Genomic DNA, 22,127 nt, shown 5'->3' on the forward strand with positions numbered 1-22,127 from the left:
CCTTCTTGGTTACACAGTTGATGTGATGTGTGGCACCTGGCTATCCCAGAATATACTTTGCATGTCACAACCAATATGACTGAGGTCTTCCTCAAGTGTAAGAACCTTGGTAGGCCACTCCTGCTGGTGTGGCTACCATGAGCAGTACCCCCATGGAAAACTGATTGTAAAACTGTTTTTCCCTCCTTTGGCCTTGGCTCAACCCTGTCTAGAGGAAACAAAGGGATTCCTGCTCAGGAATGTTGTCCAGTTGGCCCTTCAAAGGCGGCATTACCCTTTGATCTGCTTTTTGGGCTAACACCCTTTGCAGCCCATCCTGTGGGTGGCAGTCACACCTCCAGTGTCGAAACAGCCTTTGTTCTCAGCCTGGGAGTCCTTTACACATTTAACCAGGCAGGCAGAAACTTGTCTCAGTCCATGTGACTCTGTGAATTCACTGAACCAGCTGGTTAAAAGTCTGATTACTTTTGAAAAATAAATGTCAGCATTAAAGTGGGCAGATATGTAGACCACACCATTGAGTTGCTGTTGATGTCTACTTTATTTGATACATTACATGATAGGATTGAGTAGCCTCTGTCAGAAGTTAGACAAGTTGGAGTGCCAACCATTAACTCCGCAATTACCTTATAAGGCTACTCAACCATCACCATCAAAGATCGACAGTTTAGGGCTTTGCTGCACAGACATATCAAACATTTGTGTCTACCTTAACAATATGCAGCTCTTTGCCATAGGGCTACATAGGCCTACCTTAGTTGGAACTTACATATATGGTTAAGGGAATTAAGGTGACTTTGACATTGCTGTAAAGTCCAAAGCTGGGTGTGCAGTGCATGCACAGCATTTTCATTCTGCAATGGCAGCTGAAAGTAAAGTTTTCTCTTTGTCACATACAGAGTGGCAAAACCAGTGCTGCAGTTCTTGTGTGGACAGCCATCCTTACATGCTCTTGGTGCCTGGGTACCATATACTAGGGACTTATAAGTAAGTCAGCACATGCCATTTGGGGGTATCCAATTCAACATATACATTTGAAATGGGTAAGAACACTGGCACTGAGGTCTGGGCAGCAGGCCCCAGTGCACTCTCAAAGTCAAAAACCTCTAGGTAATAGTCCCAAATGGGGCACATTTTTCAGGGAAACCTGCAAAAGGCCTGTTTTCTCACAGAGGTCAACCCTTGAGGCTCAGAGGAATCCATGGTCCTCCTTCTTCTGGCTAGAATATGATCATCATCCTCAAAAGAGGACAAAACATGCTTCCATTTTGATGCTTACTTCCTCACCATTCTTGCACATACCGAACAAGAGGAAGACACTGAACCTTTAACAGTACACTCTGTACTAGCAAGGCAACAACCCCCACCATCCCTCTAATGCATTTGGTAACCAATGACAGCCTAACAGCTCATACACAATTTAACTGTAAAAAATATATTAAAATTGTCCCCAAACAAGGTTCTCATCATCATCATCATTTAACTTTATTATGGTAAGTAGAAACATACCATAAAAGTACAATACAAACATCATAAATTGTTAATTTTTTAAAATTAGTAGAACAGTAAAAATATGAGCACAGTAAAAATGTAAAAGAGATAATAGAGAGTTAAAATTCGAACAAAATGATCACAATATATGTCTCCTAAATTTAGAATGTACCACACAACAAGGACCCTATTCCCTATGCCCATAGGTGTTCAATAATACAATAAAACAGTGTCTTAATATTAAAAGTAAAACAACTAAAATCAGACATCAAAAAGTCAATTAAAGTGCATACATAGATCTAAAAATTAGCTACCCAGTCTTATTCTTTAAAATTGCTAATCTAAGGCGCCAGATTGATTCGAGGAATTTTGCCACTGGTAAAACTACCTTGGTAGATGGGTCAGATTTTAAAATTCTCTCAGCATACAAATGAGACCTGGCGCCTATAGATTTGCAGAGCGGGATAATCCAACAAGCTCTTTGTTTGTGATATGCATGACGGAAAAAGAGAACATGTGAAATAGACTCTTCACGTTGGCAGCCCATCAGGCAGAGCTTGGATCTATTAGTGGAACAATGCCAGTTGTATGTTAGAGAACACAGAGGGAGGGACCCTATTCTGAATCTAACAAAAAGAGCTCGCGCAAATGGAGATAATGCTATATCCATATAAGGCTCAAATTCATAGTGGCATTTGATTAATAAATAATTATCAGACATTGACAGCGGAACAATCTTAATAAATTGCACAATCTGAGCGTTGTGCCAAAAAGCATCCTTCAATAGCTGCACAGCAGTTTTAGGAATGGAAAGAGGGTCCAACCAATAGGACCCTAAACCTTGATGGATTAAGGATTCTTTGAGATAGGTACACCATTTCGTTTTACTAATAGTGTTGCTACCCACCAATTTGAGAAGCCCACAACGAAATGGAGAAAGGGCATCTGTTATCCAGAGCCGGATCCAATATAGCAAGGGCCTTAAAGCAGCAATCTGCGAAATAGGAAAAAGATTTAAATCCATACGGATGGGCAGAGATGGAGTGCTGGAATGAACTTTTAACAATGATTTCAAAAATTTATTTTCCGCCCTTGCCAAATCCACCAGGTTACAATGGCCCCAAAGTTCAGCACCATATAAAGCCCTCCCCCGGGCTTGAGATTTATATATTTCAAGGGCGGGAGACATTGCAAACTTGGGAGATCTAGAAGCAAATCTTACGATGCCACCCGCCCTTTGCTTCAGGCACAAATAAGGATTTCTGGCGGTGTGCATCCCAAAGGTGTGAGTCTTCCAGTTGAATACCTAAGTAATCAAAAGTGCCCACTCTTTCCAAGGGGGCACCATCTAGGTATACTGGTCTCTTCATTTTGCACCTATTGTCCCCAAAGACCATATACTTTGTTTTTGCTGAGTTGATTTCCTGCCCATGGTCTTTGCAAAACACCAAAAATCGTGATAGCAATCTGGAAAGGCCCATGGCAGTTCGCAAGAGTAACAAGGTGTAATCTGCGAACAAAAGACAAGGAAACTTCTGGCCACCCAAATTCGGGGCATCACCATAACAATCTAAGAGGTATGGGATGCAAGCGTTAATAAACAGTAGGAATAGGGTGGGCGCAAGGACGCACCCCTGCCTCACACCTCGCGTTGTAGAAAAAGCTGGGGTCAAGTCTCCAGCCGAACCCCAGCGCACTCTGGCATAATTATCAGAATAAAGATCTTGGATAATATTAATCAAAGAACCCGGAACTCCAATATTACTCAGGACCTCACAGAGCTTAGCACGCGGGACAAGGTCAAACGTAGATTTCAAATCGACAAAGGCCACAAATAGATGGCCGTTGTCTGTGTCTACGGTCTTCCACTTGATGGTAGTAAATCGGAAGACCTGATCGATGGTACTGACCTTGTCCCGGAAACCAGCCTGGAGATGGCTTAAAACCTGATTTTTTGTTATCCAGTGTTTTCATCTGGATAACAACTGTAAGGAGAATATTTTTTGCAGATTATCTAATAGACTAATCGGTCTGTAATTCCCAGGGGAGCTCTTATCTCCTTTTTTATGTATGGGGACAATAATAGCCACCTTCCACGTATCTGGGTAAGAACGAGTTGTCAGAACAATATTTGATAGCCTATTAATGTACCGGGTCCAAACAGATAAATCTGATTTACACAGGTCCGATGGGACACTGTCTAAGCCAGGAGCCTTTCCTGTTCTTTGAGCACGGATTGCCAACTCAGTTTCCTTTAGGGTAAAGGGTGACACAGGGGAAAAGCACGATGAAGAATCAATAGGAGAGTTGTTCGAATTGGAGCAAGACCAATAGAGTTCCCGAAAATGGGAGAGCCAGGATTCTGCATCGATGTGACATTCAGGAGTAAATGAGAGGGCGGGATCTCTGCATGAGACCAGGGTCCAAAAAAGTTTAAGGTCACAGGCACTAGCTGGCTCCAGCAGACGCTCCCACAATTTTTCTTCGTATTTAAGTTTTGATGACTTACAAGTAGAAGCATAGTTCCTTCTTGCATGTGTGATAGCATCCGACTTTTTAGCTTTAGAGCTTTGGACAAAAGGCTCTTGGCCTCCTGACACTCCTTATCAAACCACTTACAATTGGGCAAGGAGGAATTGTTTTGGGTTGAGGGGGGTTTAGTAAAGAGCTCCTTAAGATACATAAAAAGAGTTGCATGAGAGGAAATAACTTCTGAGGGAGATAAAACAATAGAGTCATCAAAAAGCTGATGGCAAGAAACTAGGTCGTGAAGCTTGTCATTAAGCAGGTTGGATTTCGAAAATGAAGACCATCTCACCACGCGCCTATTGCTGGATAATTCCAGCCAATCATTGGGAGCATCCAACACAGAAGGTGGGGTGAGCCCTGAAAAAAGAGTTCGTTATATTCAATTTGTAGAGCGGCATGGTCGCTAGTGTACCAAGAACCAACCTCAACATTGATTATAAAATGCCAGACTCGCAGATCAAAAATAACGTAATCCAGAGTGCTGCTATAGTGGCCTCTGTAAAAGTTGGGTCTAGAGTTGTCATTTAAAAAATGACCATTTCCAAAACGAAGGCCATAACTTACTACAAGGTCTATTATCTGCATGACCCTAAGGAGAGGAGTACATGGCACTGGTTGGATTGAAAGCGGGGGAAGATTCCATACTTCATCTTTGGCCTGGATAGACTCGAGAAAAGCTGAATCGAATTCAATTTGGGCATTGAGATCACCTGCAATAATAACACAATATTTAAAATAAAAATTGGATAAAAATGTATGCAGCAGATGAATAGTACCAGACTGGCAGTTAGATGGGCCTGGCCTATTATAAATATTAATACATAACACCGGAGTGCCTGTGATAGGCCATATTGCTATTGCAAGAATATCGCAATAGTCAACAGTGATTTCCTTTACCCTGCCCACTTCAGTCAGCTTGGCCCAAGTACATAGACCCCCAATCGCCCTTCCCCTAGTGGACGGAGTCGCCTTTTTAGTGAAACAACAATAGCCTTGCCTATACACACAATCCATAGCCCAAGTTTCCTGGAACATACATATGGAAAAAGATTCAACATAAGCCCCCCAGTCCGGATCAGATAATTTGCTCTTGATGCCAGCCACATTCCAAGACAATATTTTCCTTGTTATAATGCTACAAGCTGACATATAAGAGTCGGCATCGGGAGCAGAATTGGAAGTCCCATTAGTGGTGCAGGGTAAAGCCCTTGTAGTATTATCACCCAAACCGAATGAAGATCTTGTAAGTGTCGTTGCCCAGACATGTGGAACATTATGTTTGGAAGAATTAGAATGACATAGTCAATCCACATCAGATGTATCCCCTGGGGTGACTGGGTCTTGTGTGAAGGTACCTTTATTGTTGCAAACCAAAGCAGCCCCGTCGCCTGGAAGAGGCAACAAGCCAGGGGAGACAGTTAAAACAGAGGCATTTCGAGGAATTGGGTTGGCTCCGGGTGGACGCAAGGACATGATCTTGTGACCCATGGCAGGCAAACTTTCTCTAAAAAAAAATGTCAGAGTCAGATCTTGATAAATTACGAGCTTCCATGTGCAAAATCCCTTTAACTAAAACGGGGCTAGCAAGATGAAGTTTGATAGTGTCCCGCCCGCCTAGTCCTCGCACATGAGAAGCAAAGGCAATATCCCCGTGGATGCCCCAACACCTTGTTAATAAGAGAGGAAGTGTCTTCCCTCGTATGGGATGGAAGTCGAGGGACGTTACACATGTCGATGCAATTTCGGTTGGGCACATGAGTAGAATGGGCCACAGATTGGCCCGGATTAAAAGGAAAGAGTGACGAATTCGCTTGAGCAGAGGTCGAGTGATTTCCATGATGATGACTATAACTAGGACCCTTGACCGTTTCCCGTGGCAGTGGGGAATCTACTGGCAGAGCAACAGGAACCAATGGCCGAGAAGCTTGTGCAATGACTGAATTTGGGATAAACTGAGGAGTTAGGTCAGATTTTATGAGTAGTTTAAGGACCTCAAATAAAAGACTCTTCGATTCCCCGACTTCACGCTTTAGACTAGATACCAAAGCTAAGACATCATCACTAGGAGGATCAAAAATGGGTTTAAAAGGCACAGGCACAGGGAGCGAAGGCTGTATGGCACTTGCTAATTCTGGTTGGTCCAAAACAGAAAACCGATTTGTACATGGAATCTCATTGATAATGGAAAGAGAACGGATTACGTCCAAATTGGAACTAGTGCCAGGCGAAAGCGAGGAATTAGCCAGACCAGTCGAGCTGGGAGGGACAGCAACCTGGGCTAAAGTTTTCTGAGGCTGAATGTCAGTAGGTTTAGCAATCCCTCCTCTGATGACTAAATATGCATCAGCTAAAATTCTGTCATTTCAATCCCTTCATGCTTTTGTTCCCTTTTCAAATTTTCCCTAAACAATTTGATTATTCTTTGACTTCTTCAGTTGTACTCTTTTACGCAATTTACATATTCCCCATATTCCAATTAGGCAACCCATTACAATTAATATCCCCTGTATAATTTTCAATAAGATCCCATTCCCAATGTTGCTGAGCCAATTTCCCACTGAAGCAAAACCTTTACCAACTTTCTCCCAAACACCTTGTTCTTTCAATTCTTTCAAATCAGTACTTTCATTAGTCAGGTTAGTAAGTAAGCTTCTAATTTCTTTACTATTATCAGGAATGAATGAACAACAATACCTAGAATTAAGCAAACTACAAACTCCACCATCTTTTGCTAAAAGAATGTCTAAAGCAAGGCGATTCTGAAGAGTCATCGCTCTTTCAGCAGCTAATTCAGTATGTATCGGAAGTATGGCTCCTGAAAAATTTGTCAGCATGTTATCCACATTAGTAGACAACTTTTTAATCTTTATCAAAATCAGAACAACTCCCTCTGAAGGAATTATTGCTCTAAATATATCTCCTACTATACCAGAAGGAGACTCCTTTTTCTGTCTCATATGATGTAATTGAGTCATTTTCAGAAACTTCTTTACGTCATCCATTTGAAAAACCTTTTGGAAAACTATTCCCAAATAACATGTCCCATACCATCCTCTTGGAAGACGGTAATAGGCATTAGGACCACAGATGTAATATATCCCAGGAATTGCTGGATCCTGTCCATTCAACATAAATGTCCATTTACTCTGAAACAAAAACACATGTCTACATTCACTTGTTCCCACAAATGAAGTGTCAGTGCGTGATTTAGGCCTATATGCACAAAGGTTCCCTAAGTGTTGCTCATCTAGAGCTAATTTCCCTTCTGTTTTAATTGCAGTATAAGCATAATCATTCTTGTAAGACCTTTTCTCTATGCCTTTTTCTAACTTCTCCTTCAATGCCTTTCTCCTGTCATCTGTGTGATCTAGAAGCTCTTCTCTAAAGGTGTAAGCAAGCATGTTAGGTTATTCCTGTAAGAGTAAGCTGTGCCAAATGTCAATGTAGGGTCATAGAAACCTCTAACTAATGCTATGTCATTATCCTTAGCTACTCTACTCAAATATCTAATTATAGGGGCAAATGAAAACACCACATCATAGTTTGAATAAAAATACTGGATGTACTCCTGGTTATAGAATCTTTCTAGTAACAGAGTACAACTTATCCCATACGTTAGGGGAAAACTACGATAAGTAACTCCTTCTTTAACTGATGAAGGAATCTGCGTAAGCACATAACAATTCCTCGCATCCATCGTCTCAACATACTTACTTAACAAGCGATAGAAGACATTAGAGAAAAGTTCTCCTTGTGCATTAGTACCCTCATTCAAATACTTCTCTTCTAAACTAAACTTCTCTAATGCTGTGAGTGCAGTAGTTGTTTCAAAAGCATAAGGATGGTTGGCTTTGCTCTTGTCAAGAACAGACATTTCCACAATCAATACCAAAACAATATCTCACATACAATCGCCAAACCAATACTCATATATTTACAGCACCTATTTTTCTAACACTGCTGGCTAATGTCACTCATGATCTGTAAAGAATCAGAAAGCAGAAGGGAAATTTAGAAAAACTGCAGCAAAAATCAAAACAAAAATCTCCTTTCAGCAGTTATTTACAGCTCTCAGTCTTTCTTCCAGGATCCCTTGTCAAAAATGGGTAAGCTGCTTGTCAAAATCACGTTAAAAAAAGTTCAAATCAGGTTCTCATGGTCTTTTCTGGTTACATTCAACAGTCTCTTTCTCAAACATTTTCTCAGATTGTTCAACAGCTCAGTTCATCAGCTTCCTTCAAGTGCCAAAACATTGACCTGGAATGTCTCTATCTAAACAAAAGGACAAAAATTATTTCTGCCATTCACTTGTGGTTGCATACGCCCATTCAGGACTTGCGTATCTTCGACTTGCTATTCTCTTTCTCTTCAACTTTTGATCACCATTCAATTCTCCTTCACTTAGATCTTCTCTCCTTGTTGTGTCTACTTCTTCTTCAATTGTTTTTTAACAACCACTTCCTTTGCTTATGACTCCGACCACTTATCTCCTTTCAGTGGACCCTTAGTCAATGTTTTTTTCAGTGTTGAACTTGTAACTTCTCCTTGCTCTATGGTGTTTTCTCTTGATGGACGTGCAACTGGTTCAGGAGGAGTCAGATCACAGTGACATTGATCCGCCTCAACTCCTTCCCCCTCGGGGTCTGGCAGTTGCTCTGTTTGTCTCTCAAAATCGTCTACTTCTGGGAAAGCCCTCCTTTGAGTAGGCTCTCCTGCTGCCTCAATTGAGATAGGCTCTCTGTCACCCTCCTGGAGGTCTTCTCCTTCGCCTCTCACAGGAGTGACTGAACCGTCCTCAACGGGCTCAGATCCAGTCTCAGTTCCCATTTGTTCTCCTTCCGGCCCTGAGACTTGTTCTGCTGTTGTTGGTACTTTCAACAACTCTGCCTCTTCATCAGTCGGTCATATCATTTTCTTTGTGTGACTGGCATGGATCCAACTTGCAACTCCAGCGCACTTCACAGCTGTGGTAGTTGTCAGAACTACCCGGAAAGGTCCTTTCCAATGAGGCTCCAAACACGTCTTCCTCACATATTTTCAGACCACAACCCAGTCACCAGCCCTCAGATTGTGCCCTGGGCCATGGATCGGTGGCAGTGTGGTGGTCTCTACCTGCTGAGAGAAAGAGCGAACCACATCAGCCAGACCTTTGCAGTAGTCCAACACCATATCATCTTTAATGTTGACAAGTGCATTTGCAGGCACCGCTGGCAACCTCATGGCTCGGCCCATAAGGATCTCATGTGGCGACAATCCTGTCTTCCTGTCGGTTGTGTTTCTCCTTGTCATCAGAACATAAGGCAGTGCGTCAGGCCATTTCAGATTTGTGGCCGCACATATCTTTGCAACTCTTGACTTCAAGGTACAATTAATTTGTTCCACTAGTCCTGATGCTTCAAGGCGGTTACTACAATGCAACTTCTGCTCAATGTTCAATGCTGCACACAGTAATTTAATTACTTCATTGTTGAAGTGACTTCCCCTATCTGATTCTAAAGAGATCGGAAACCCGGAATGTGGTATCAGTTCCCTAAGCAGTAGTTTCACTACTGTGAGGCTGTCATTACTTTGTGTAGGTTAAGCATCAATCCAGTGACTAATAATGCACACAATCACCAACACATATATCAAACCTCCACACAAAGGCATCTCAATAAAATCCATCTGAATTCTGCTGAACGGACCTCCTGCTCTTACAATGTGGCACAGATTAACCACTATCCTTTTCCACCTGTTCATTTCCTGGCAAATGACGCAACAGTGGCAAACTGCTTCAGCAACCTGTCTAAACCTTGGGTTGAGCCAATCGTGCTTGAACAAACGAATCATGGCATCCCTCCCAACATGTGCTTGACCATGATATTACCTAGCCATTTGAGACAACTGACTATTAGGCAAAACTAATTGACCCTCTTCTGAAACCCACAATTAATTTTGTAATTGTACACATTTCATTATGCTCCATGATCGTTTCTCTTCCCTGTCAACATTATTCTACAACATTTTCAATTCCTCCATGTATCAATTACTTTCAATGCAATACTTGGACATGTTTCATCTTCTTCGGGTAACAGTTCCCACTTATCTTTGATTGATATACTGTTCAATGCGCAAAACCTTGCGACTTGATCTGCATATCCATTTCCCACTGACATGAAGTCCTGAGACTTCAGATGTGCACTGCATTTCACCACGGCAATCTTTTCAGGCATTTGAATAAATGTAAATTAGCACTTGTATAGCGCACTACTCACCCGTTAGGGTCTCAAGGCGCTGTACTCATACCGCTATGGAACCCCTCCTGGCTTTTCCCTGTGAGGCGCCCACTCCTGAGCACCCCAAGGGTGAAGCCAGGCATCCAAGCGCTGTTGGGGCCGTTGTGGAGATTAAGCAAGCTATTGCCCAGAGTTGCAGAGTGGGACCCATGAATTAGATTAGGCACCGAGGCGAGAATTATCTGGTCAAGGGGAATTGAGCCCAAGACCTGCCGAAGCGGGACTTGAACCCTGGTCTTGAGCCAGAGCTCTGCCTCAGGGTCTGCCGCTCTAACCATTGAGCCACACTTCTCCACGAATAGCATGTAACAGTTCTCTAATTCTATCACCATTTCTCACTGGTGAAACAGAAGAGGTCATGAAACCTCTCTGTGACCACAACTGGCCAAAATCATGGACTATTCCAAATCCATACTGACTGTCCGTATAGATGGTAACCTTCAGTTGAGCAGAAACATGGCATGCTCTAGTAAGGGATACCAGTTCCACTACTTGGGCAGAATACACTCTTCGAAGCCAAGAAGCTTCCAGGATACCAGTAATTGTGCACACAGCATATCCTGCTCTCAGTTTCCCTGTATTGTGTCTTAGACAAGAACCATCAACAAAGATAATTTGGTCATTCTCTTCCAATCGAGTATCTCTAATGTCAGGCCTTTGTTTTGTGCACACGTCAGTTACTTCAAGACAATCATGCTCAATGTCTTCCAATTTTTCTATTTCAACATCTTTATTTGGAAGGAAGGTTGCTGGGTTCAACACTGTACATCTTTTCAATGGCACATTTGGTGACCCCAGAATACTCGTTTTGTATCTGGTCAGTCTTGCACCAGTCAATATTGGGTTTTTGTCTTTGTAAGCAGGATCTCAATAGAGTGAGGGACCATTATAGTCAAGGGACATCCCATCACAATGCCCTCACACTGTGTAAGGTTTTGTCCAACCGATGCAACTGTGCACAAACAACTTGGTAAGGCTGCTGCAACTGGGTCCAAAGTAGCTAAAAAATATGCTACTGGGCTGTTTACACCTCAATGGACCTGCTTCAAGACAGACAAAGAACATGCATCACGTTCATGACAAAACAACATGAAAGGTTTTGTGTAGTTAGGCATACCTAAAGCTGGAGCTTTGCACAGACTCTCTCTGAATTCAGTGAACGTTCTCATTTCAGCCTGGTCTAACACTGTGGAATCAGTGACTTCTTTGTGAGTCAGTTTCTGCAATGGTCTTGAAATGACTGAAAAATTGGAGATCCATTGGTGGCAATAGACCACCATCCCTAGAAACACCCTGACATCTCTCAGTGTAGTCAGGGGATTCATTTGCAATATGGTTGTAATTCTTTCGCTGGATATCTTCCTCCATACCTTCTCAATCTGCTGACCCAAGTATTTCACTTCTTTCTGACAGTATTGCAATTTAACCAGCACTTTGACACTTTATGACTATTCTTTCCCACATGATGCAGCAAAGCGATATCGTCATACTTACACTCGTTCCTTATTTTGGACGCAATCAGAAAGTCATCAATGTGCTGCACCAGGGTCGATTGGAAAGATAATTCAGCGGCTCCAAATTATTTTTCAAGATGTGATTGAATATGGAAGGTGACTGAAAAACCTTGAGGAATTCGACACCAACAGTAAACTTGGTCCAAATATTTGAAACAAAAGAGAAATTGTCTGTCCTCATGAAGAGGTACAGAGAAGAAGGCTTGCAACAGGTCAATGACAGTGAACCACTCAGCATCACATGGAATCTGAAACATGATCACAGCTGGATTTGGCCTCATGGGACAACATTTGACCACAATGTCATTTATTCTTCTCAGATCCTGGACAATTCAAACTTTCCCCCAGGGCTGTTTCAAACCCATTATCTGTGAATTACATGGGCTGCCCAATACTTCCTTCAAAATCTATTGTTTCACGAAGTCTGCAATTATTTGGGCGACCTTCATAGGAATATTTTGTGGCATGCGGTACTGGGGAATTCGAGGGAAAATAGCATTCAGCTTTACAGTGACTCTAACTGTCTCAACTACCTTTATCAGACCTATCTCTTTTCCTGTCATATCCCACACCTTCTCCGTAACCATTTCCTGCAAATCAGGATGAAGCTCCTTCACTGTCAACACTGGGAAAAATGTAATCAGAATCTATTCCTTATTTATTGTCTCACATTCTGTCTCTGGGGCTTGGTCATCTTCATCATCACTATTAGTCTGAATCTCAATTCCATAATTTGAACAAGTAATTGAGCATCTTGTTTTACACAGCAAGGGCCAGATGTAGCAAACATTTTGCGACTCGCAAACGGCGAAATTTGCCGTTTGCGAGTCGCAAAACGCGTATCCCAATGCAGAAATGCATTTTGCGAGTCGTTACCGACTCGCAAAATGCATTTCAGACTTGCAAATAGGAAGGGGTGTTCCCTTCCTATTTGCGAGTCCAATTGGGATGCAATACCATTTGCGACCGCATATGCGGTCGCAAATGGCATCGCAGTTACCATCCACTTCAAGTGGATGGTAACCCAATCGCAAATTGGAAGGGGTCCCCATGGGACCCCTTCCAGTTTGTGAGTGGAGCCCAAAATATTTTTTCAGGGCAGGGAGTGGTCCTAGGGACCACTCCCTGCCCTGAAAAAAACCCGAAACTAAAGGTTTCTTTTTTTTTTTAAGTGCAGCTCGTTTTCCCTTAGGGAAAACGGGCTACACTTAAAAAAAAAAAAACTGCTTTATTTAAAAGCAGGTCGCTAACATGGAGGTCTGCTGACGTCAGCAGGCCTCCATGTTAGCGAGTGCCTATACTCGCAATGGGGCCGCAATTTGCGACCCACCTCATGAATATTCATGAGGTGGGTCATTGCGACCCCATTGCGAGTTGCAGTCGGTGTCTGAGACACCGTACTGCATAGCAATTTGGGACTTGCAAATTGCGAGTCGCAGGGACTCGCAATTTGCAATTTGCAAGTCGCAAATTGCTTTTTTCCTACATCTGGCCCCAAGTCCCTTCCCAGTAGGGATACCGGACTTGAATCACAGACTACAATTTTGTGCAGTCCCTGGAAGTTGCCAATTTTAACATGAATTGGTTCTGTAATTGGGTTAGTCAAATATTGATTCACTACCCCTACAATCTGAACTGTTTTACCTGAAAGGGGCAAGTTTGGAACCTCAACTGATCTTACTGTAAAGCGTGTAGCTCCAGTGTCAACCAAGAATGAAACTCTGTGACCCAGGACTTTTCCCTTCATATAGGGACCTCTCTGATCTACTTCTAAGGAGGTTGCAAGCACACATGGCTCCTCATCTGAACTTTTGCTCATCCAATCATCATTTATTCCATTCTCACTGTGTAATGGGAATTGGTGTACTGTGTTATTACTTTGGTTAAGCTTCTGACCTGTGACCTGTTGAGAAAGCATCATTTGTTGCTGTTCCATTGGGGCTTGAGGTATTTGCTGTCTAGGTACAAGGGGAACTTGCTGTTGTACTGGCTGCAAATGTGCCATTTGCACACATGGCATTTGCATCTGCTGCATGGGCTGAAAATTCTGCACTTGATTCATATTATTTTAAAAATTTGGGTTAGGACTTCTCACTCTCGGTCCTCTCATGTTCTGGAACAAATCGATGTCATTAGTTTGCTGAACAACACCTTCCTGCACCAATATCGGACACTCCAGTTTCCAATGTCCGACGGCTCTGCAAACATGACAGGGCAATAATTTCTTCATTCCCTGCACATCATTCAGAACCACTACAGTACCCAAGTCTGGTCTGCGATTCACATTACCTTCGCGACCTCTACCTCTCATGGGGGGCTGATCACCATGTTTTTCTGCTGCTGCTGTGGTAGCTGCTGTGGAAAATTCCCTTACATGCCTGTCTGAGCAGCTTTAATCTGCATCACCATCGCCTTTTCTTTCAGCTTTCTCTGCTGCAACTCAATTTCATCGCTACAGTATTTTGCATACTGCAACACCTCATCAATCGGCTTTGCTTGCCAGCAAATCAAATGACTCTTAATCATCTGGCTAATTTCAGGTCTCAATCCTTCCACAAATCTGAACAGAAAATGAATCATCCTTCGCCTCAATTGTCTCTGTACCACTGTAATGCTTGAACTCCTGTAACAATCTCTCATAATACTCATGCATTGACTCCTTTGCTTCCTGAGCTGTCCTGTCAAATTCTCTGCCAATCAATATTCTTGGGCGAACTTCTCATTTTCAAAAAGTCAATCACCTTATAGTAATATTTAATTACCTTGGGATACGGTGCACCTTTAATTTTAGCTCTCTCTGGTTCTCTTGTTGGCCAATCTACACTACTCTTACACTCTATCCACAGATCAGCTGGGACCACTATCTCTAACAGAGTGTTCAGATCCTCCCACAAGCACTTTGCAGGTTTTACAACCCTATCTGTCTGCTGGTACCACTCCACTGGCTTCTCCCTCAATTTTGGATAATCATTTGTAAATGACAGAATAACACTTCTGCTCCTAGGGACATGAACACAATTCCCTCCTAGAATCTCCCTCATTGGTAAAATCTTCACTGGATCTTGGCTTTACTGCATATTTGCAGTCAGCTCCAGAGAATCTCTTTTCCTTTTGTCTCTTTTCTTTATCCATCTGCCTTCCCATTTGTTCAATGCTCCCCAGGTCTGGGCACTTTTAAGTAATTTCCTAAGCTGTGCCTTCATTCCGGCAGATCTCATGTGTTCAAAACCTTTAGTCTCGAAATTTAATCTGTAACTCCTTTTCAAATGCTTAGTGTTCTCTATTTCTATGCCGTACATCTCTGCCAAGTCTGCTAGCTTCTGATGCACCTTACTCACTTCCCTTGTAATCTTCAGGCACAGATATCTCAACTCTGCTTCTTTGTGTTCACACCCATAATTGCCTCAATGAGCTCACCGGCTTCCATGCTTAGCCTAGCATAATTCAAGAACTCCTCTCCCTTAGGAGCACTCTGCAGGGTATTCAGCTTGTCTAACCATTCAGTCAACTGCTGAGCAGTCAAACCTTGCAACGAGATGTTGCTGGCTCGGACAGGTGGTACCAGCTGTGAACTGCATTCGGGGTCTGCGGTGTTAGTAATTTCAAGCTCTGGCTAAAGTTTGACCCTATCATAGTATCTGGAAGTACTCCAAATGGACTAAGGTTGAGCAGTGATCTCGATCCGTCAAAAGTCTGTCTACAGGAGGGACTACTCAAATATTTTCATTATGTACCCACCATTGCATTCTGTGTCATGATGCTCTGTTCACATGCACTGGTTTTTCTTCTGTGCAAATAAGGGTATGGCTGGTCCAACAGTAATAGGTAAAGATATAGCATCTGGGGTTGGTGTGGTGCTTAAGTCTGTGGGAGAGTAACTCCCATGTTCTGATTCATCATTGAAGACATATCTGACAGTGTCCCTGTTACCGGAGTGAATCTCTACATGACTTGTGGCTGTACTTGGGGCAGTAAAAGTGGAGTTGGTTGTGTCTGAACCAACATCGGTCTCGGGAAAATCTGTTCCGTAGGCACCATTAAGTTTGTAGCTGTTTCCATATTGGGTACATCAGGGTAAATTCTTTGGACCTGTGGCGATTGCACCTGATTTTGTAGCACTGGAGTACTATGAACGTTAAGACCACCCTGCCTCATACTCTGTGTCAGGCTAGTATTAACCTGCACCAGAGTCACAGTCCCATTAACCTGTGTCAGAGCTGAAGGATCAGCACTGGTGCTCAAAAGACTCTCATGTGCTGCATATTGGGGTTGAGGATTTCTAAATAACTGAAAATAAATTCATCATCATCTGATTCTCCCTTCTCTGTTGAAGACTCTCTAGCCTCCCTACTTTCGGACAGGCTTCTATTAGTTTTTCTAGTAGCTTTCTTTTCTTCCTGCTCATTGTCCTGTGTAATTGCTGGAAACAACTTAATTCTGTGCAAAGTCTCATTTCTCCAAATTCTCTGAAAACTGTCCCACCTAGCCTCTGTTAATGTCTTTTCTGCCTTTCTTATTCTCCTCTCAAATTTCTGCTGCTGTTGCTGTCTGGCTACTAGCTCCCAGATCGATAATGCCTCAAATTGTGCTGGTCTCGGAGGGGGCTTCAGATCATGTGCTCCTCTTCAAATGCTCTAAAACCCTGAAATGGAACTTTACATTAGCAGGAAACTCTAAGCTCCCATCTTTCTTTGTCACTTTGCACCATTGCTTAGCCAAAGACATGGTGCAACACCCTTCTCTTCCATTACAAAGTAATCTGGTGTACCTTCTGGCGGTCTTGCCTATATTCGTTGTAATGTATGTATCTCCCCTTAAAGCACTCTTTAAAGCCTTGAAAAATGTCATCTTTTTGACCTTTATGTTATTCAAAATCAAATCAGGAAGTGACTTTTAATCCCAGAATTCTTTTCACCCACTTTCTCGACCAATTGCGCTTCACAGACAGCTGCCAATCCGTGCGCGACCCTTCTCACTAACCGACCTATCCCAGTGCAGCTCCTATGACAGCACACTCACACATACTGCAGCCGACAAAGTCTTGCAAAAACCAAATCTGCTGATTTACTACAGGAAAGGTAACACAATCTCTTCAGAAACTTTATGGATTTTTCACTGACCGTTCTTCCCGCACTTACTCAGCTTCCCAGATTCGCAAGCAAAATTCGACCTGCAAATTTTACTCTCAACTGATCAGTGGGTCTGTCCTGGTGCACATAAGATTTGCCAGATCTCAGTTGAAATTTCCTTTCTCTCGATTGACCTATTAAACCAGACAAATTACAACATAACATCAAGTGTCTCATATACTTTTCAATCTACTCCGGAGTCTTAGACCACGCAGGGTCCGTACATCAACAACCACGTGGACAATTTTTGAGCACAAAGTGCCACACACATGTGAAGTTCGAAAACTTTCCTACTCTCACACTGCGGAGCATGCACACTCCTTCTACAACTTCATTTGGAGTACACAAACTCCCTTAACCCTCACAAACATCACAATTCACCTGCGATTTGCATAAACTGTGCAAGCGCAAAACCCTAGTCCATTCACTCTGTCACTAAAACGGCGAGAACATCCTCAAACAACCACTGGCAGGATCCAAGATTCTGGGAAGGTCATTTCAGGTCTTAACGGAAACGTTTCTCTCCAATTTATATCATGGAAAAAATAAATCAAAAACCTATACCGGGCATCTATGATGGGCTTTTAAGGAGACTAGCCATCAGTCTGCTACCACGTCTGTTAGCACGTCAGACCGTAATAAGTAAACTTACAAGGGGACGTGAATAAGCCGATGAACCTTTTGACTCACAATTAAGATGTTCCCACCTTAACTCCAGTACATGCAGACCAATAATCAATAATTAAGCACTAACAACAATGATCAATGATAGTCAATAGCATCAGTAATCATAGGAGTCAGTAATAGTTACACACCATGACTTTTCAGTCACGAATAACCACACCTTTATTAATAGTTTGAATATTTATTTCCCTATATTAACGAAGCTAATGTCATGTAAGGTAATCTCAAATCAAATAATATACATACCGAGACATCATTGGCTGTCCAATGCAGTGAAAGAAACGTAAACTAATCAAAGTTTGAACCACTTCACATTCTAAATTTACAGTGCAATTTGATTAACAAGACAATTGTGCAAACGCTATCATACACATTTATTCAGCAAATAAAAGATATGCACTATTACATCCTATAGCAGACTTTCATTAGTAGGGAATCCTTCTCTAACACCAGATTAGCATCAAGATGGGCAAATGGGCTGTCTTCCATCAGTGCGGTCTGGCTAAGTTAGATTTCCTAAAACTACTTCCAAAGTCCCTATTGGTCAAGGGATCCCATGTTCACACTTTCTCCAATAAAACTAAAACATCAAATCAATACTTTCTATTAGTACTCGGTTCACATGTCGCTGATTGGCTCCTCTTGTAATGTCCTCCTCATCTGGCTCGTCAGGTAACAATATTGTTGCAGCTTATACTCCAGTCAATGTCTCCATTGTTCTCCTCCTGTGAAAGTCAGTCTTACACACATTACATTTATTTTGTTACATTTAGCAAGAACAGCATCTTCTAGCAAACGGTTCTCATGAGAAAGACCTTTAGCTACAAGCACATTTGAACAGCACAGTGGAAAACTACAATTAAATTCTGTAAGCAAATGTTTTATTAATCGGTTTAGGAATACACCTTGAAATGAGGCCGTGCAACTAGGCCAAGACCTCCGCTAAGTTAAGGCCTACAATTAATAAAGCTAATACATAATGCATAACTCTTAATATGACATATTACTACATTAATCAAACATAGGCTCCATATTTCATATTAATAAGCCATTAATAAGTACACTTCATGAACACTGCCGGCCATTCACGTGGACACATTTTCAAATGCATGCATTATTTTTCTCTATATTATTACATTTTCTACACAAATCCATTACTCAAAATACATGAATATTCATTAATATTTTTATTAAAACACCTGCTTTAGAAGTATGAGTGTCTGGTGAGGCATGATGGCCTCTTGTCATTTTGAAGGGAAACGAGGGAGGAGACAATAAGGTAATGTGTTCTTCTCTGTCAATCTTAGAAAACCCAAATAAAGTATTTTTAGCTAAGTAAATCCAAAACTAAACATATCTGCCCACCCATTGTCTATATGCCTATCTGACTGTACATTTGGGGCCAGATGTAGGAAAGCATTTTGCATTCGCAAACGGTGCGAATGCCCGTTTGCGAATGCAAAATGCCATTTCAGAATGTATGAAATACATTCTGAACGCAATTTTAAGGAATCGCTAAAATAGCGATTCCTTAAAATTGCGACCCTGTTTAGAGAGCCGCAAATTGCGACTCTCAAAATTAGAAATCGCAAATAAGGATTCCTTATTTGCGATTTCTTAGCACATGTATGAAGCAATTCCTAAATGCGATTTTGGCCTTTTGGAATCGCTAATTACCACCAAGTTGAACTTGGTGGTAACCATGTGCAAAATTTAAAAATGCATTTTAAATGCATTTTTAAATTGTACATGTAAAGCACACATGCCCTTTTAGCATGTGTGCACCTTACATGTCCCCCCAAAAATATTTGGGGTGCAACAGAGGGGGGCCTTAGCCCCCCAGCACCCTGGGGTTTTGCATTTCCAAAATTGCGATTTCTGGTTCAGAAATCGCAATTTTGGAAATGCAAAAAATTCACAGCTATGGGCCAACAGGCCCATAGCTGCGAATGGGGCCGGTATCGCAATTTGCGATTTGGTAATAGCATTTGCGATTTTTAAGAAATCGCTATTACCGATTCGCAAATGTGATACATGGCACTTTGCAAGTCGGAAATAGCGATTTCTTAAAAATCGCTATTTCCGAATCGCAAAGGGCCGTGATGATACATCTGGCCCTCGGTTCTCTGGTCTCTGCCTGTCTTCCCATCAGTCAGTCTATCTATCTATCTATCTATCTATCTATCTATCTATCTATCTATCTATCTATCTATCTATCTATCTATGCTATAGTTAACCAGAAACTGCCAATTTTTCCAGTTGAGGAAAATTCAAGATTATATAGCGTTGGGCTAAGCTGATAATTGTGGTTTTGTGACTTAAATTCAACACATGACCAACCATCTTTATAAAATTAGTAACAACTTCTCTGCTGTTTTTTACTGCCATGACCCTTACCATTACCAGCCCAATCAATGTAATTAAGGTTCTACAACTAAAAGGTATCCAGACTGCAACAGCTCTTATTGAATTTCTAAAATTCCATTTTTTTTAAGTCAAGTGGTATTTTTTATGTAAATTGACAAATGACAAATTTAAATGTTTGCCCTTATCAAAGTAAACATAACATATTTGATCAAAATCGAATAGCTATATTTTGACTGAACACCCATTACCCATCGATCTTTAATACCATGGGGCCTAGTCACAAGATTTATTTGTACGTTTGTAGTACTACCAAAGTACTACAACAGTTTTATAAATGCTATTCTCAAACCTGTGTGCGAGTTTCCAATTTCACCTCGCTGATCTTTTTCTTGTAGAGATCTTCTCCCTGGGTGTGGAGTCTTTGCACATGTAAGTTAACACTCTTTTTTTACAATGTTAAATTGAATGCAATTTTAAATGTTTATAAAATGTAATTAAATCACTTTTCATAAAATTCTATATATTACTTTTCATAGTTATTAATGCATAATACAAATACATGGGAGGGTGTTGCTGTAACAGTGGATGGCCATGTGTGGTGCTGAGCTTACTACTCTCTTTTCTTCTATTATAACTTACACCCATAATATTGGCTTCACCCTCTTTTTCAGGAGGTGGAGATATGTATGTTTATACTTTTGAGAAACTTTACCCTTGGATTTTGTGAATAGCCAAAAGTAGTAAAGTCATTTGAAAGTGTAAGAGTAAATTACAGGTGTAAATTACTCACAAGTGTAAGTTACCTTTGTGAATAACTCATTAAAACTACATGTTGTATTTAGGTTAATTTTCAAATGCACAACTGACAAAACTACACCCAAAACTCAAGTAAGTTACTTTTGCTTAACTACTTTCAAAATTACTTATTTTAAGCAGAAGAGTCAAAGCTGGCTTTCATCAAGTGCTGATTTAGTTAAATGCTGAAAAGTTTAGAAACCTGCTTTTTATTTTTCAAAATCATATCAAGCTTTTGGTTGGATAATGTATCTTTTAATGTTCAGGGTTTAAATAAACAAGAGTTTGATTAAATAAGTGGCGTAAACAGGTTCTTGTTATTAGTCTTGAATATATATGAAAGAGTCGGAGATAGCGACTCTTTGTTATGATTAAGCCTTACATGGGTATTTAGAGCCTGGTAGGTGGCTGTCTGGGCAGCCAGGTCAGCTGAGGCCATGGCCCCCTATTCCCCTGGTGGAAGAACTCCTGCCAAATTAAGCTATCTTTGCCAGGCATACTTCAGTGCTTCCAATATAGCCACTGCACTAGTGGTTCCAAGAAAGGCGCAAGGGACTCCATCAAAGATACTTATCTTCGCCAAGCAAGTACCATACTTCTTGTACTCTCTGGGCAATTTATTTTTACTTTCAAGAAACAAACTCCTTAAGTGTGAGCTTATTTCTTTAAAAAAAAAAAAGAACAATGGCTTCAACATGTAGGGAGATTTCACCCTGTGTCTCGGGTCTATTGTGTGGTTTCTCTACCAACATGTCTTGCATAGCTACCCAAGGTAGGGAAAATGAGTGAGCGTCATTTTGACTCGATGGTCCCTTTGCCAATTATTGGTGCTGGTGGAGCGAGTGTAATGCTGACTCCTAATAGTGTGGGGGAATCACTAGTGTGGTGGGATGGGAGCAAAACCATTACGGTGGTGATCCCGCTCTGCCAAACTCTAAATGATTCTCATGGCTTCAATTGGAAATAACTTGAAATGTGTTTATAATTTGTTTGCTGATTAACAATGTACAAATCTACACGAACCTTTCAATCAAACAGCATAAGTGACTAAGGGCCTCATTTAGAGTTTGGTGGAGGGGTTACTCTGTCACAAATGTGACGGATATCCTGTACACCATATTACAATTCTCATAGGATATAAAGGGATCATAATTTGATGGACGGGACATCTGCCAAACTTTAAATCAGACCCTAAAATGATGTATGTCAAATGCAGATTCCTTTAGAGGAGTCCAAAAAATTACATTTGCATTTTGGTTCCAAATGCTAAATGTGATCTCATCTGCAGCCAAAACCTATAAATGGAATTACACCAAACATCACATGACATTAGAATTTTCACC

This window comes from Pleurodeles waltl, chromosome 4_2, assembly GCF_031143425.1.
Source record: "Pleurodeles waltl isolate 20211129_DDA chromosome 4_2, aPleWal1.hap1.20221129, whole genome shotgun sequence".
In the NCBI taxonomy this organism is placed as follows: domain Eukaryota; kingdom Metazoa; phylum Chordata; class Amphibia; order Caudata; family Salamandridae; genus Pleurodeles; species Pleurodeles waltl.